Here is a 15,322-nt window from a genome sequence, read left to right on the forward strand (position 1 = left end):
GCTGTCGCATTTGTATATTACCCCTTTTATGTATCTATTCACAGTCTTTGTATTTCTAGATCAGATTCTCTGCATTGAGTTCGCTCTACATTCGTTGCTGTAATTTGGGTCTTGGTCTCTTTAGGTAATCCCCTTCTTGTTGATTCCATGATGTAGGTTATTTTTCCTTCTCTATGTTATTAGTGTTTTGAAAATCTGTTTTATCATTGTTTTGGTACATGTCACTATGCCATCCATACACCGCTATTTCCATTTCCCTGTTTTTGGCATGCTGGATGGGCATCGTGTGAACCAATTATGCTGTTATTCATCATTTGATTTAATGGCTTACCATATTGTCACAAATTTACTGTACCTTTCTAGAGTACATTATACCCTAACGACACTGGATTCACCTGCCTCAACATATCCAGAAGTCAAGAGCAGTTGTCCATAAAATAATAAATTTCACTTGTTATTTCTTTTCTTTTTCATTTTATTTTTAATTTTTTTTTTTTAAATTTTTTTACTTTTTGTGTTGTTGTTAGTATCTGACATACCCCTTTCATGATAACTACGGTCAGATAGCATAAACATTGGTTGTTATATATATATATATATTTCATTTTTTTTATTTGAAACCCCTTACTCATTGCAAAGAGAGATCCCTAGAGATAGCTTGGAGGTTTGGTATCATTCTCGATAAAGCAAAAAAAAAAAAAATATATATATATATATATATATATATATATATATATATATATATTTTATAAAGCCATTCCCAAAGTAATTATGTTGCTGGCATTAGTTTTCTTGCATATAGTAATACTGCAATATCACTCCTTAACAAGGATAATGGGTTGAGGAAGTCTAATTTTGTACATGTTGTTATGACCTTCTTGGTAAAAGCCCTATGCTCAGATGGGCCAGAATTTGGGTAGTGGCATATGGAAAAGTTTGGATATCTGGTATTATCACATGATTAGAAAGAAATGTCGGTCATATAGATAGTCATTCCCCATCTGATATTTTACTGTTTGAAGGTGGATTTCCTTGGTTCAATGAAAAGTTATGAATATCCCATATATATATATTCTTGTATCACAGTGGTCTCATCTATTACTCAGTCTTGGATTCAAATGTGCATCAGAACAAGCACTCCTGCTACTATCTCTGTTCCAATGACAAGCAACATCTACATTTTTTTTTTAACATATGCGTTTTATGCATCTCTGTACTCTTGCATACCATCTTTTCATCCTCTTCATCCCATACTCCACTAACATTCATTAACCTATAACACTCTTATATCTCCATTCACGTGGCCAGCTATATCCTTCACTAACTTTCCCCCTTATTTCACCTACCATTTGCATACCTTTTACCCTCATTGCATGGTAGCCTTCCTGTATCTGTCAACACAGTTATAGCATCTACGAACCTTCCCCCCTTTCTCTTTCCATTCACATGTTACCACATCTATATACACACTATCCATTTACTACAGACCCATTCCCCTATTATCATTACCTATATGTCTCCTTCCCATATTTATCTGTATCAACCCATCACATTGTTTCCTACTGCCACTTCACTTAAGCCCCAGCACCTCACTACCATCTAATAGCACCTCCATTCCCTATCTTCATAGCATCCGGCAGCACAGTACAAAGCCACTTACACAGGTACTTCACCCTTTGCGCCCTGCTTACCTACATTTGTTACCTACTTGCTGCATGTTACAGCAAATTCTCATCTCACAACCCTCCATTCTCTTGTTGCACTTTCATCTACACTATACATCATGCTTCCTCACCATCACTGCCTGCTGCAAGTCATATGTATGATGCAGCAACAGCCATATGTTGCTATATTTCGTCAACACCACCATTAGCAGTATTCTTTTGCACGTCTCCACAGCATAGCAACTCAAGTGGCACTCTGCTGAAGCATGCTATCTTGCTCATCTCATGCCATTTCCCCTCGCTCCAATTTGCCATCAGCATGCTTATTTGCTGTGGTGATTTCATTCCAGCACATTAACATGTTCTTTACAAATTCCTTGCTATAACCTTCATCCCAACTTCGCTTGTATCTGCGGTGAGATTCACTACTCATTACTACTTCTCTATCTTCAGCCTATTCTCACCATATACTCCATCTCCACCTGTCACCTGTAGGTCTGTTGGTTGAAGCCTCTTGCCTCCATTTTTAGCACCTTTCTCATTCGGCATGAGCATAGCATTTTGTATTAGGATCAATACAAACCATATATGATTTTGCTTTCAATGAAGCACTTTTCTTCTATTGTGCTAATTCATTCCTTTGCAGGGAAGTCATGGGAAATTTGTATTACCTTCTTAAGATTAGAGATGTCATCCTTCCATATTTCAATTTTAAGGATTGTAATAGCTTAGGTATTAATGAGAAATTTACATTTTCAGTCTTAGATTAGGATGAATGAGCATAGTAAATATCATGAATTGCTTGTTTTTCATGCTTTTGTCTTTATTTATAAAATTCTCACGAATGGTGAAACACGAATGGCACGTGCACCATTTTCGTAAGAGGTAAATTAATCCTAAGTTGATGATTTACATCAATGGCCATAGTCAGGATGTAAACAAAACTTAAGATTTTTATCTTTTACAAAATAACACTGGATCCATTTTCAAAATTCATCATATTTTCCTTAAAATATCTTCTTCTTTTATTAGAATTTAACTTAAAATTAATTCAAAATATATACCAATGGCCATAGTCAGGGTATATTGAGAGTTAATTTCATTTTAAATTCTATAAAAGCACAAAATGTGTCTTATTCTTCATTTGAATTTAAATATAGATTATTATATAATACATTCAATGACCATAGTCAGGGATGTATTATATCTTCAAATCTTATTCTAATTCAGTTCAAGAATAAGATAGCTTTTCAAAACCCAAATTAAAAAATTTAAATTCATTCATCATTTAGGATAGAATTGCATCATATCTTCAAAATTCTTTTTTCAAAAACCCAACTGATCTTGAATATCCTTCTTCAAACTCTATTTCAATTCATCTATTCTATCTGGTTTTCAGAGTCCAATCTGACTTTGAAAATTCAAATTCATTTTATATTCAAAATTCCAATCGAATTCAAAGTTCAATTTAACTTTGAAATTCTTGATTCATTTTCTAGATTTCAGATTTAAGCTTCAAAATTCGAAGTCCAATTTGACTTTGAAATTCATTTTTCAAGTTCAACTTCTCAAATCAATTTTGAAATTCCAAATCCTAAAGTTAGAACCCAATCTCATCTTGGATCCCAAATCTTTGGTCCAGTTCCACCTTTAGGATTCAGAACCCAATTCTACCTTGGATCTTAGACTTTAGATCCAAAAACCATCTTAGGGTCCAGAATCCAACTCCACTTTGGATCTCAGATTTTAGGTCCAATTCCATTTTAGGATCCAGAACCCAATTCCACTTTGGATCTTAGACTTCAAGATCCAATTCTATTTTAGGATCCAGAATCCAGTTCCACCTTTGGATCTCAGATCTCGGATCCAATTCCATTTAGGATCCAGAATTCAACTTTTTGGATCTTAGACTTCGGATCCAATCCCACTTAGAGCTCCAGAACTCGGATCCAATCCTATCTCGAATCTCAAATCTCAGTTGCATCTCAGATATCAGATCAAAATTCCATTTCAAATCTAAATTCATCTCCAATTCTCAAAGCCAATTTCAAAATTTCTTTCTCAAGTCTAAAATTCAAACTCCTATTTTGATATAAAATTCAAAATCGATCCTTGAAAATCGATTCTAATTCAAAGTCTATCCTGACTTTGAAAATCTCAATTCTAAATTTCTCTTTCCACAGATTTATCTCTCCTAAATCCAAGTTCAAAATTTAAATTCAAAGTCCATTTCTGACTTTGAAATTTCCTTTCCTTTTCTTTCTCAGCTTCAAATCAATCTTTTCAAAAGATTTATCTTCCCAAAGGCTCTGATTGTTTCAAAGACTTAGAACTACAAATGTCTCTCCTAATCTACCCCAAGTTCTAAGTTAGATTCTACCATTCAAAAACCATTTCTTCACTCCATTTACCAAATTCATCTCAGAATCATTTGGAAATTTTCAAAATATCTTTCAAAAGAGCATACATCCTTGCATTGCACAAGCATGATTCTCTGTGCATTTTAGATTTAGGATAAATTCTTAGATTATATTTAGGCAAAGCAAAAGTCATAGATTCGATCCTTGGTTCGATTACCCCTGGTAAAGGCGCCAGGAACGGTCGAACCTCGTACCGACGAGCGAATCCCGTCTCTCCATCTTTTTCCCGCAAATTTTCAAAACGGAGGCGAGTTATTTGCTAAATACTTTTCAAATTAAGGTCAAGTGAGACAGCGCAAAAAAGTTCCTCTTTTCTCTTATTTTCTCTTCCTTTTCTCTTCTCCCTTTCTTTTTCTATCTTTTATTCTTCTCCTTTCAAAAAGGAGGAAAATAGAGGATAGAAAAAGGAAAAGAGAAGGAAGAGAGAGAAATACACAAGAATAGGAAAAATTTTGCGATGATCACAGTTTTGGCGACCGAGATGGGACTCGTCTTCGTCCGGTCGAATTTGTGCCTTTGCTTTGCCTTTATATAATCTAAGTCTTTATTCTAACATATGTCAGCTACATTTTCATGCAAACCTTAGGAAGCCTAGATTTTGTCCTAAGCTGACATCATTGCATATAGGATCTAAGTATGGTTTGGTAGGACTATATTGAGGAGATTATTCCATGTTCACATTAGACTTAGGTCTTAAATACAACTCTCCTCAATTTTAGGAATTGAATGCAAACAATGTATGCAAATGTATGCTTCTCTTCATTTAAATTCTATCTCTTTAGGACTTGCATTAGAGCCTTCTGATTTTATTGCATGTTGATCATATTTTGAAAACATCCCTACCTATATTGTCCCGGCTTTCACGTTGCTGGGCTGTCTCACTGAACCATAGTTCGGGAGAGAGCCTCACAACTGGACCACTTATTTGGGTTCGCGCCCCCTACCACGTACCTAAGGGCCATAGTCCGAGGTATATTGGTAGGTGCTCAAGGATGTTGGGAAGCCTTTACCTTAGAATCAGAGTAAATACTTTATATGCCACGTACTTCGAGCTTCGGCTTGAATATATCGGCGTACCTTGATTGGAATCAGATGATGTAAATCTTAGAGTTAGGATTAAGGTCCTATCAGCCATTTTAAATATTGCATATAGAGTCAGCTTTAGGGAGTGTTGTTTGTATATCCTTGCTTGTATATCTGTGATTGTGTGATATTTTCCTTATATTTTCCAAAACCCTGGGTATATGTTTCAAAATGTCCTCTTTATTTTTAAAACCCAGGTGTATTTTTCTTTATCCTTTTCTTCTTCTTCTTCTAAAAATTCTTCAAAAAAAATTCTTCTGATCCTGTCTGCAAGTTCTTAAAATTTTAAATCTTTACCATTTGTTCTCAAATTTCATTTATTCTTTTATTTTTTTTTCTGATTTTATATTCTTGTTTATATTTTCATAAAAATCTCTTTCCGTCAAGAGATATCCTTTTCAAAATAATATTTTCTTCATATTTTTAGTTGGTTACTCTCCCTTGTAGAGTAAACAACGCAATTGTCACAAATTTTGTGGCGACTCAATCCCTAGTAATGGGACACAATTGTTTAGATTTAAAACCTAAATCCTTCCTCTTGTCAAAATTTTTCCAAAAAAAAAAAAAAAAGTTTATCTGGTCTAAAAACTTCCTCTTTCCTCTACAGAGAGATCACTGATATTTCAAAAATGGTCACGACAAGAGGGGGAAAAGAAACAGTTCCTCAACTTAGCGACAGTGAGGTAGAAGGGATGAGCTCTCCTAAATCAGTCAGGGGACAGAGTCAGAACAAGAAAGATGACATCGACCCCGCTATGTATGATATGTTCCAAAAGATGATGGCGAGGATGATGTCAGAGCAAGCCGAGGCCAAGCTGAAAGAGGCAGTTCCTAAAAGCAAGCTGAGGAAGAAGCAAGTCAGAATCATCAGAAAGAAGGTACAGCCAGACACTACTTCTGAGGAATCAGAGTCAATCGAGGAAGAATCGGAAGCGGAAGAGAAGATTGTCTACAAGCAGAATCTTCCAAGGCAGTCCGTAAAAATAGCTGCAGAAGAGCCTGAATCCGTCAAGAAGCCCAAGTCTGGGGCTCCAGCAGAAGACCTGATGAGCAAGCAGATGAAGGAGATGAATCGAGCTATTAAGGATATTCAAGCCAAGGGTAAAGGCAAGCAGACCTACACCGGCGAAGATTTTTATGATGGTCTAGATGGGGATGATAACCTGGAGAATCTTCCCCGCAAGTTTCTCAAATTTGACGGGACTGGCAACCCTAAAGCCCACTTGGCCACATTTTATGCAGAGTGCAGCCGTTTCAGGAAAAATAACAGGGCTCTGTTCACCTGTTTTCCCCGCAGTCTGGAGGGTGTAGCAGCCAGATGGTATGCTGATCATGTGAATCCTATCGAACTACGAGAGTTCGATAAGGTAGTAAATCTGTTCATCGAGCGCTTCTTATTCAACACTGAAGCCTCACCTACATTAAATCATCTTTACAACCTGAATCAAGGAGAGAATGAAAGAGCAGGTGATTTCATTCACAGGTGGAGAAGCACCTGTAATAAGATGAAGGTACCCATTCCTGAGGAACATGCATTGCAGGTGATCCTCAATAATTTCTCTCAGCCCATAAGAAGCCTCATCGCCACTTCCCCTGCGAAATCCTTCATCAAGTTGATTGAGCGAGCCGAATGGCTCGAAGCAGGAATAGAAAGTGGACTTTACGAGGGCACGCCTCTGGTCAAGAATGTCCAAGACCAAAAGAAGAAGGCGCAGTTTGCTCATTCAGTTGATGCCTCCTGCAATAATCTTGGTAGTAGCAACAAAGGAAACAAGAACAACAGTGGCAGCGGTCCGAGAGTAGATCAAGGCAAGGGGCAGAAGGAGAGAGCGTATAAGAACAATGACAAGCCGCTTCCAATTGGCATACAACAGAAAGGGGATCTTCAAGAGAAGCCCAAATACATCAAGTGGGAGAAAGATCGAGTCTTCACTCCTTTAGATCAAACTATGGAAGTAATTCTGGATTACCTGTTAAAGCACGGAATGATCAAACTCCCTAAAATAGCGGATCCTCCCGTAATCTTGGGAAAGTTCAAGGACCAATTTTGCAAATATCATCGGGCAACGGGGCATGACACAGAACATTGCTTCGTCCTCAAGCATATGATACAAGACTGCATTGACAGAAGTGAGCTGATAGAGGACGAGGAAGAAAAACAGCCAGCAGTCCTGACAGAACCATTCCCGGACCACTCAAAGAATTGATAAAGCCAAAGTTTTTGTTTGCTTTCGTCTCTTTTTGTCAGTTGTCCTGTAGGGGCTAGTCAGCCCAGTCTTCTATGAGTCTTTTTTCTTTTGAAGTTCTTGTAAATATTCAGTTGTTATCAAGCCTTTGCTTATCAAATGAAATGTCGATTTCCTTTATATCTTTTATATTCAATGCTTCTGTTCCCTTTGCCATAACTGGGGCATTTAAATTCTTGTTCTTTTCAGAATACGGGACAATTCTGACGTCATTCATGAGAGAAATGATATTACCTATGAGGGCTTTTTCAAAAATCATGAAATTTTAAAAATCTTCATTATGACCAAGGAGTTCAAATATTCTTTGGTCTAACCTTTGACAAAAAATCAACCCTCGTGTTGATCATGTCTTCAAAAATAAGTTTTTCAAACCATTATATTGAAAGATCAACCCTGGTGTTGGTCTTATCTTCCAAAATGAATTTTAAACTTTTATATTAAAAAATCAATCCTTGTGTTGATCTTATCTTTCAAAATGGATTTTAAATCTTTATATTCAAAGATCAACCTTTGTGTTGGTCTTATCTTTCAAAATGGATTTCAAATCTTTATAGATCAACCCTTATCTTTCAAAGTGGATTTCAAAGCCTTTATATTCAAAGATCAATCCTTGTATTGATCTTATCTTCCAAAATGGATTTCAAATCTTTTTTTAAAAAAAAGATCAACCCTTGCGTTGGTCTTATCCTCCAAAGTTGATCTTAAAACTTTTCAAAGATCAACCCTGGCGTTGTTCCTATCTTTTAAAATGGGTTATAAATCATCATATTCAAAGATCAATCATTGCATTGGTCTTATCTTCCAAAAATGGGTTTTAAATCATTATATTCAGAGATCAACCCCTGTGTTGGTCTTATCTTCCAAGATTGATTTTTAAACATTATCTTCAAAGATCAACCCTTGTATTGATCTTATTATCAGTCTCGAGCTGTTGTTTTTAGAAATCAGATCTATTGTTGATCTTCTTCTTCAAAAAGTAGATTTCAAACCATTGCCTTCAAAAATTGACCCTCATGATGATCTCTCATGTTTGATTTAAAAGGATCAGATCTCGCGCTGATCATTCTTCTCGTGGTGGATTTTCTTCCCCCAAAATGATTTCTCATTTTCTTTTAAATAAACATTTTTTCTTTCAAGATCCCATATGCAGGCAGGATCAGAAAAACTCCTTTTTCTTTTAAATCTTATAAATTTTCAGTTAATTTTGATATCTTTATCAGTTTCATTCATTTATTCATATTTTTATCAAGTTTACATCAATTTTATCAAGTTTTATCATGTTTTATCAAATTTTCTCAAATTTATTCTAATACCCTTTCAGATTAAGGGATAAACCTGATGCCTCTTTCCCATGAGGTATTTCCTTTATCCTTATTTTCCCCCTCAGGTTAAGGGATAAACCTGACCCTCTTTGTCCGAGGAATACCCCTTTCAGGTTAAGGGAAAAACCTGACCCTCGTTGTCCGAGGTGTACCCTTTCAGGTTAAGGGATAAACCTGACCCTCGTTGTCCGAGGTGTTCCCATTCAGGATAAGGGAAAATCCTGAGACCCCTTGTAGGAGCAACAACGCTACCTACGAGGATTCTTTTGTAAATACAAGTTTTGTTAATCTTTATTGATTTTCTAGATTTATATCAATTTGCCTTCGCTAAATTTTCTTAAAATTTCTATTCTGTTCCCATTCAGGATAAGGAAAAATCCTGAGACCCCTCGTAGGAGCAATAACGCTACCTATGAGGATTCTTTTTGTAAATACAAGTCTTGTCAATCTTTGTTAAATTTTCTAGATTTATATCAATTTTCTTTCATTCAATTTTTCTTAAATTCTATTCTTTTTCCCATTCAGGATAAGGGATAATCCTGAGACCTCTCGTAGGGGCAACAATGCTACCTATGAGAATTCTTTTTGCAAATACAAGTTTTTATCGATCTTTATTGATTTCTAAATTTATATAAATTTCTCTTTAAATTCTATTCTTCTTCCCATTTCAGGACAAGGGATAATCCTAAGATCACTCATAGGGGCAACCATGCTACCTATGAAAATTCTTTTTACAAAAATAAATCAATTTTCTTAAATGTTCTACATTTTTTTTAAAGTTCTATATCCTTTTGTCTTCTCAAAGTTTATTCTTTTTATATTCCCCGTCACATACCTGGTCCATCTAAATCATAGATTATAAATTCTAAATCTTGTCATACCCCTTATAAATTCAAGTCTCAGGTTATCTCTTCATAAAATCTTCTATTTCCCCTTCAGGATAAGGGATAATCCTGAAACCCCGGCCATTCTTCTTGCTTCGATCTCTAAATATCTTAAATAGGCCGATCTCCTTCCTAACTCTCAGTTGGAAAACCTAGTGCTCGCACTGGTTATTTTGCTAAAGTTTTTAAATCTAAAGATCAAGTTCAGTTCTCGTAAATGGTTGTCTTTCAAAAGTCTCAATCTTAAATCAGGTCGATTAAATGAAATGTCCCAGCTACTTCGCTTGTCGTTAAATGATTAAATGAAATGTCCCAGCTACTTCGCTGGTCGCTAAATGATTAAATGAAATGTCCCAGCTACTTCGCTGGTCGTTAAATGATTAAATGAAATGTCCCAGCTACTTCGCTGGTCGTTAAATGACTAAATGAAATGTCCCAGCTACTTCATTGGTCGTTAAATGACTAAATGAAATGTTCCAGCTACTTCGCTGGTCGTTAAATGACTAAATGAAATGTCCCAGCTACTTCACTGGTCGTTAAATGATTAAATGAAATGTCCCAGCTACTTCGCTGGTCGTTAAATGATTAAATGAAATGTCCCAGCTATTTCACTGGTCGTTAAATGATTAAATGAAATGTCCCAGCTACTTCATTGGTCGTTAAATGATTAAATGAAATGTCCCAGCTACTTCGCTGGTCGTTAAATGATTAAATGAAATGTCCCAGCTACTTCGCTGGTCGTCAAATGATTAAATGAAATGTCCCAGCTACTTCGCTGGTCGTTAAATGATTAAATGAAATGTCCCAGCTACTTCGCTGGTCGTTAAATGATTAAATGAAATGTTCCAGCTACTTCGTTGGTCGCTAAATGAAATGTTCCAGCTACTTCGCTGGTCGCTAAATGAAATGTTCCAGCTACTTCGCTGGTCGTTAAAAAAAATGTTCCAACTCCTTCGTTGGTCGTTAAATGAAATGTCCCAATTTTCACTGGTCATTAAATGAAAGGTTCCAGCTCCTTCGCTGGTCGTTAAATGAAAGGTTCCAGTTTTACTGATCAGAATGTCCAAAATCATAAATTGCAACTAAAGGTCGCATCAAAATCTATATTGAGTAAATATTTCACATAGAAGTCATGAAAACTTTGCCAATCTGCTAAAAATATTTGTTGATTCCAAATAAATCTTACTGCACAAAAGAATTACCTCGGATTACCTCTAGTATTTTCTTCATAAAAGGTGAAACTCTTTGCGAAAAAGAGGTAAAATTCAAATCTTTTTCCTGGTGATCAACCAAAAGGATGAAAGAAATATCCTCGGTATGATTAGTGAAATAAATATTCGATGACATTGAAAAGCCGGAAGCGAATTGATATTGATCATAGCTATGATGCATGTTTAAAGACGATTTCCTGGCAATTAGACAGTGGAAATATCCTGAGCCATAAAAGAATCTACTTAATCCATATCACCTTATCCAGTTTAAAGCTGCAATCAAATATCTGCAAAAGGGATCTCTCAATTGTCGTCAAGATAAAGGCGAATTAAGCGAGTAGACCCCCGGGGCCAAAGAAGATTTGGATCATCTACCAAGATGAAGGAGTTTGTGAAGGATCCTTCCAAAGAAAGTTCAGATCACCGTCGAGATGAAGGCGAGTGTGATGGACCTACCGACAAACCCTAAATGATATTTGATTCCAGCTATCATCTAAAGACTTTTGAGCCAATATCATATATAATCCCTGAGAAAATGAAGGATCGGAACATCTTCAAGATGAAGGAGTTTGTGACGTACCCTTCCCTGAAAAAGAGAGAAAAGTTAGGAACATCCAAAATGAAGGACGATGTAAAAGCCTGAAAAGCCCAATGACTCAAAAAGAGTGCAAGAAGATCATCATGGGAAAAACACCCAGATATCAAACTGCCTAAATTGCCAGAAGTCATTTTTTTTTATGCGAAATTCTTTTATCAATATCTCTTCACCACTTGCTTTTATGAAATTAAGAATATATCTTCTCTTCTCATATCAAGGAAATGGATAGCTTCCTTGAAGAAAATCATCAGCGCTGAAGTTTTGAATTTGACTCTTAAAACCAAGGAGTTAACCTCGTTGGAGGAAATACTTTAGGTAAAAGAGGAAATATCTTTGCTCACGTGTACACATTTTTAAGCGTTGAAGTCAACTATAAAATTATCTTATTGGCAAAATTTTCTAGATATTCTAAAGAATGAAATAAATATTCAATATCTATTTTGATGCAACCTAGCATTGTTTATATCTTCCAGAAGAGTTACCCCATTCAGTTGAAGTATCTCTCCTGTCCCATCACGGTTTCTAGAAATCCGTATGGTTGTTCCCACTCAGGTTAAGGGTCAAAACCTGTACTTCCTGCGAGAGGTCATTAAATTCAAAAGCTGATTTAGTCTCAGCAATGAGACGTCCAAGTTCACCCCTTTTTCAAAACTTTAGGGAACCCCATTTCCTTCCTCCTTTCGCAAACCCCTTTCGGATTTGTTCGTCCAAACTCCGAAGGTCCCATCATGGTCTCTTCACTCGAGATTCCATATGGTCGTCCCCTTCAGGTTGTGGTTAAACCTGAATCTCGTTCCAACGAGTTTCCCTCGTTTCGACGAGGTGTTTTCCTCCAATCCCATCATGATTCTTCCCATCGAGGAATTCATGCTTTATATATCCATACAGGACAGGATCCTATTTGAACTCCATCTCACAAGGCCTTCTCTCATAAAATGTCCCATCAAAGTCCTCATATATTCCTTCCCATTCAGGTTATTTTAATATATATTCATCCCATCCAGGTTAAGGGCTAAACCTGAGTCATTCCACGAAGATTGATCTCGCCTCACCCATGAGACTTGATCAAAATTCTTATTTTTTTCATCACTTCAGGATCTTCACCCAAAGTCCCATCACGATTTCCTCATCTCTATTATTCAGTCATATCATTTTCGAGGATTTCGTCTTCCCAAAAGCCATTCAAGATACAATTTTAAGCCCGAAAAACCATCTTTTCAAAATGATTCTTCCACACCCAGTTCAGATCTGCTGACTGGGGCATTTTCTTTCAAAATTTGGAGTGTTATCTTTGCCACTAAGCTCGGCTTTCAACCGGCTTAGTAGCAAAGAGGGGCATCTGTGAACACCCCAATTTTTTCAAAATCTTTTAAATATTCCCTTTTTGCCTCTAATATCATTTTCTGAGCAAATGGGTCATTTCAAATCTAAATTCCAGTTCATTTCTCTAGTTTTATTGAAATTAAATTCATTTTGTATGTTTAAATTGATTTTGGATCTGGATCCATTGTCCAGATCCAAGTCTGAATCTCCTTGTTCAAATTTTAAATTAAAATTATAAGAAAATACCAAAAATAGCCCTTAAATAGCTCAGATAGTCCATTCGACATTCGTTTGTATCCATCACATTGTATTCCTCGATTCGAGTATCAAAACTCGAACATTTTCTCAAAACCTGGGTCCAAATCCATTCTTCTGAAGAAATTTCCCCGAAACGGTCTAAAATTCTCAGAAAAATACATTTGTAAATATTTCTCAGAAAAATACAAAAAAATTAGTGTTTAATCTTTGTTTTCATGTAAAAACTTAGATTTTTGTTCCAAAAATACAAAAAATGGAAAAATCATGAAAAAAAACAAAAACATTAGGGAAAAACTATGAGAAAAATAAATAATTTTTAAAGATTTTGCCAAAAACCTCATTTTGAGCCATTTTACAAAAATCTTAAAAAGAGGGAATCCTTCTTTTGGAAATTTGAGAAAGGGGAAAACGGCCATCTCCCGCACGCTCCTTCCTCTCATTCCTACCCTCCATCTTCAACAACTCCTTCTCTCAGCCTCCCATCTTCAACTGACCTCACGCTCAAGCTCTCGATTTCCCTTTAAGAAGAGGCTTTGAGCCTCTTCAAAGCCATCCATTATCGACCCCTCCATCTTCTTCTTCTTAATCCGTTATCACTCTCGCAATCCGTCCTCAAATCTACCATTGCGCTTATGCTTATCCTGCTCTCACCATCCATTATCCATCAATTCCCTCTATCAAACATCCATTCCCTGGCATCGAGTTTTCCTCTTTAGTCATCCGTTGTTTAACTTACCCCTTTAGCATCCCTCGAGGCATCCTCTTTGCGAAAGGCTATTCTGGAATCATTGCAAACGAGAAAAGTTCACAAGGAGCACAAATTCCCTCCTTCGAGATTCCTGTAAAACAAGATCCATCTTCAACCTCTAGAAGGAGCGTCACCACTCAATCACATAAGTCCATCAGTATTGGATGTTCTGTTTAAACTTGATGTCATCGGCATTAATCTCCAACTCCCAGCAAAAACAACTGAAGCAATAAGCTACGTTCTAGCCTAAACAGCAGGAGGAGTCCTGATTCCCTCTTCCAAATCAATGGAATACTACAGACTCAGACTAGCTGGTTAAAAAATCAGGCATCTATGCTAAATCCAGGGCAAAGTCACCATCAGATTCTTCAGCCAGCATCTCTTCTTATATTTGATTCAACGATTTTGTGCTTGGATTGAGTTTTAATCATGCTTTCAGCATAATGATATCCAACAACCCCAGGATATTTTATCTCGTTATGATTGAGGTTCTCTTCCATATATTTTGAGAAGAATGAGCTGATATGTCTAATCCTACGGTGGTAAGCCATTTCTCCCAGCAACATATTGCATTCTGTCACAATACACCAACTGCAGCTGTACACTCGTGTATACTGTGTGCACAATTTTCTTCATCACATTATATGTTATCATATACAATATTGCACCTCCACTGCACTTTGGTTGATAGCTTCATTATAGTTCACAACACCATTACCATAACCCCATCATAACATCACATATACGCCATGCTGTCGCATTTGTATATTACCCCTTTTATGTATCTATTCACAGTCTTTGTATTTCTAGATCAGATTCTCTGCATTGAGTTCGCTCTACATTCGTTGCTGTAATTTGGGTCTTGGTCTCTTTAGGTAATCCCCTTCTTGTTGATTCCATGATGTAGGTTATTTTTCCTTCTCTATGTTATTAGTGTTTTGAAAATCTGTTTTATCATTGTTTTGGTACATGTCACTATGCCATCCATACACCGCTATTTCCATTTCCCTGTTTTTGGCATGCTGGCTGGGCATCGTGTGAACCAATTATGCTGTTATTCATCATTTGATTTAATGGCTAACCATATTGTCACAAATTTACTGTACCTTGCTAGAGTACATTATACCCTAACGACACTGGATTCACCTGCCTCAACATATCCAGAAGTCAAGAGCAGTTGTCCATAAAATGATAAATTTCACTTGTTATTTTTTTTCTTTTTCATTTTTTTTTTAATTTTTTTTTTTTTTTAATTTTTTTACTTTTTGTGTTGTTGTTAGTATCTGACATACCCCTTTCATGATAACTACGGTCAGATAGCATAAACATTGGTTGTTATATATATATATATATTTCATTTTTTTTTATTTGAAACCCCTTACTCATTGCAAAGAGAGATCCCTAGAGATAGCTTGGAGGTTTGGTATCATTCTCGATAAAGCAAAAAAAAAATATATATATATATATATATATATATATATTTTATAAAGCCATTCCCAAAGTAATTATGTTGCTGGCATTAGTTTTCTTGCATATAGTAATACTGCAATATCACTCCTTAACAA

This window comes from Nuphar pumila, chromosome 8 (assembly GCF_984573655.1).
Source record: "Nuphar pumila chromosome 8, dmNupPumi1.hap1.1, whole genome shotgun sequence".
In the NCBI taxonomy this organism is placed as follows: domain Eukaryota; kingdom Viridiplantae; phylum Streptophyta; class Magnoliopsida; order Nymphaeales; family Nymphaeaceae; genus Nuphar; species Nuphar pumila.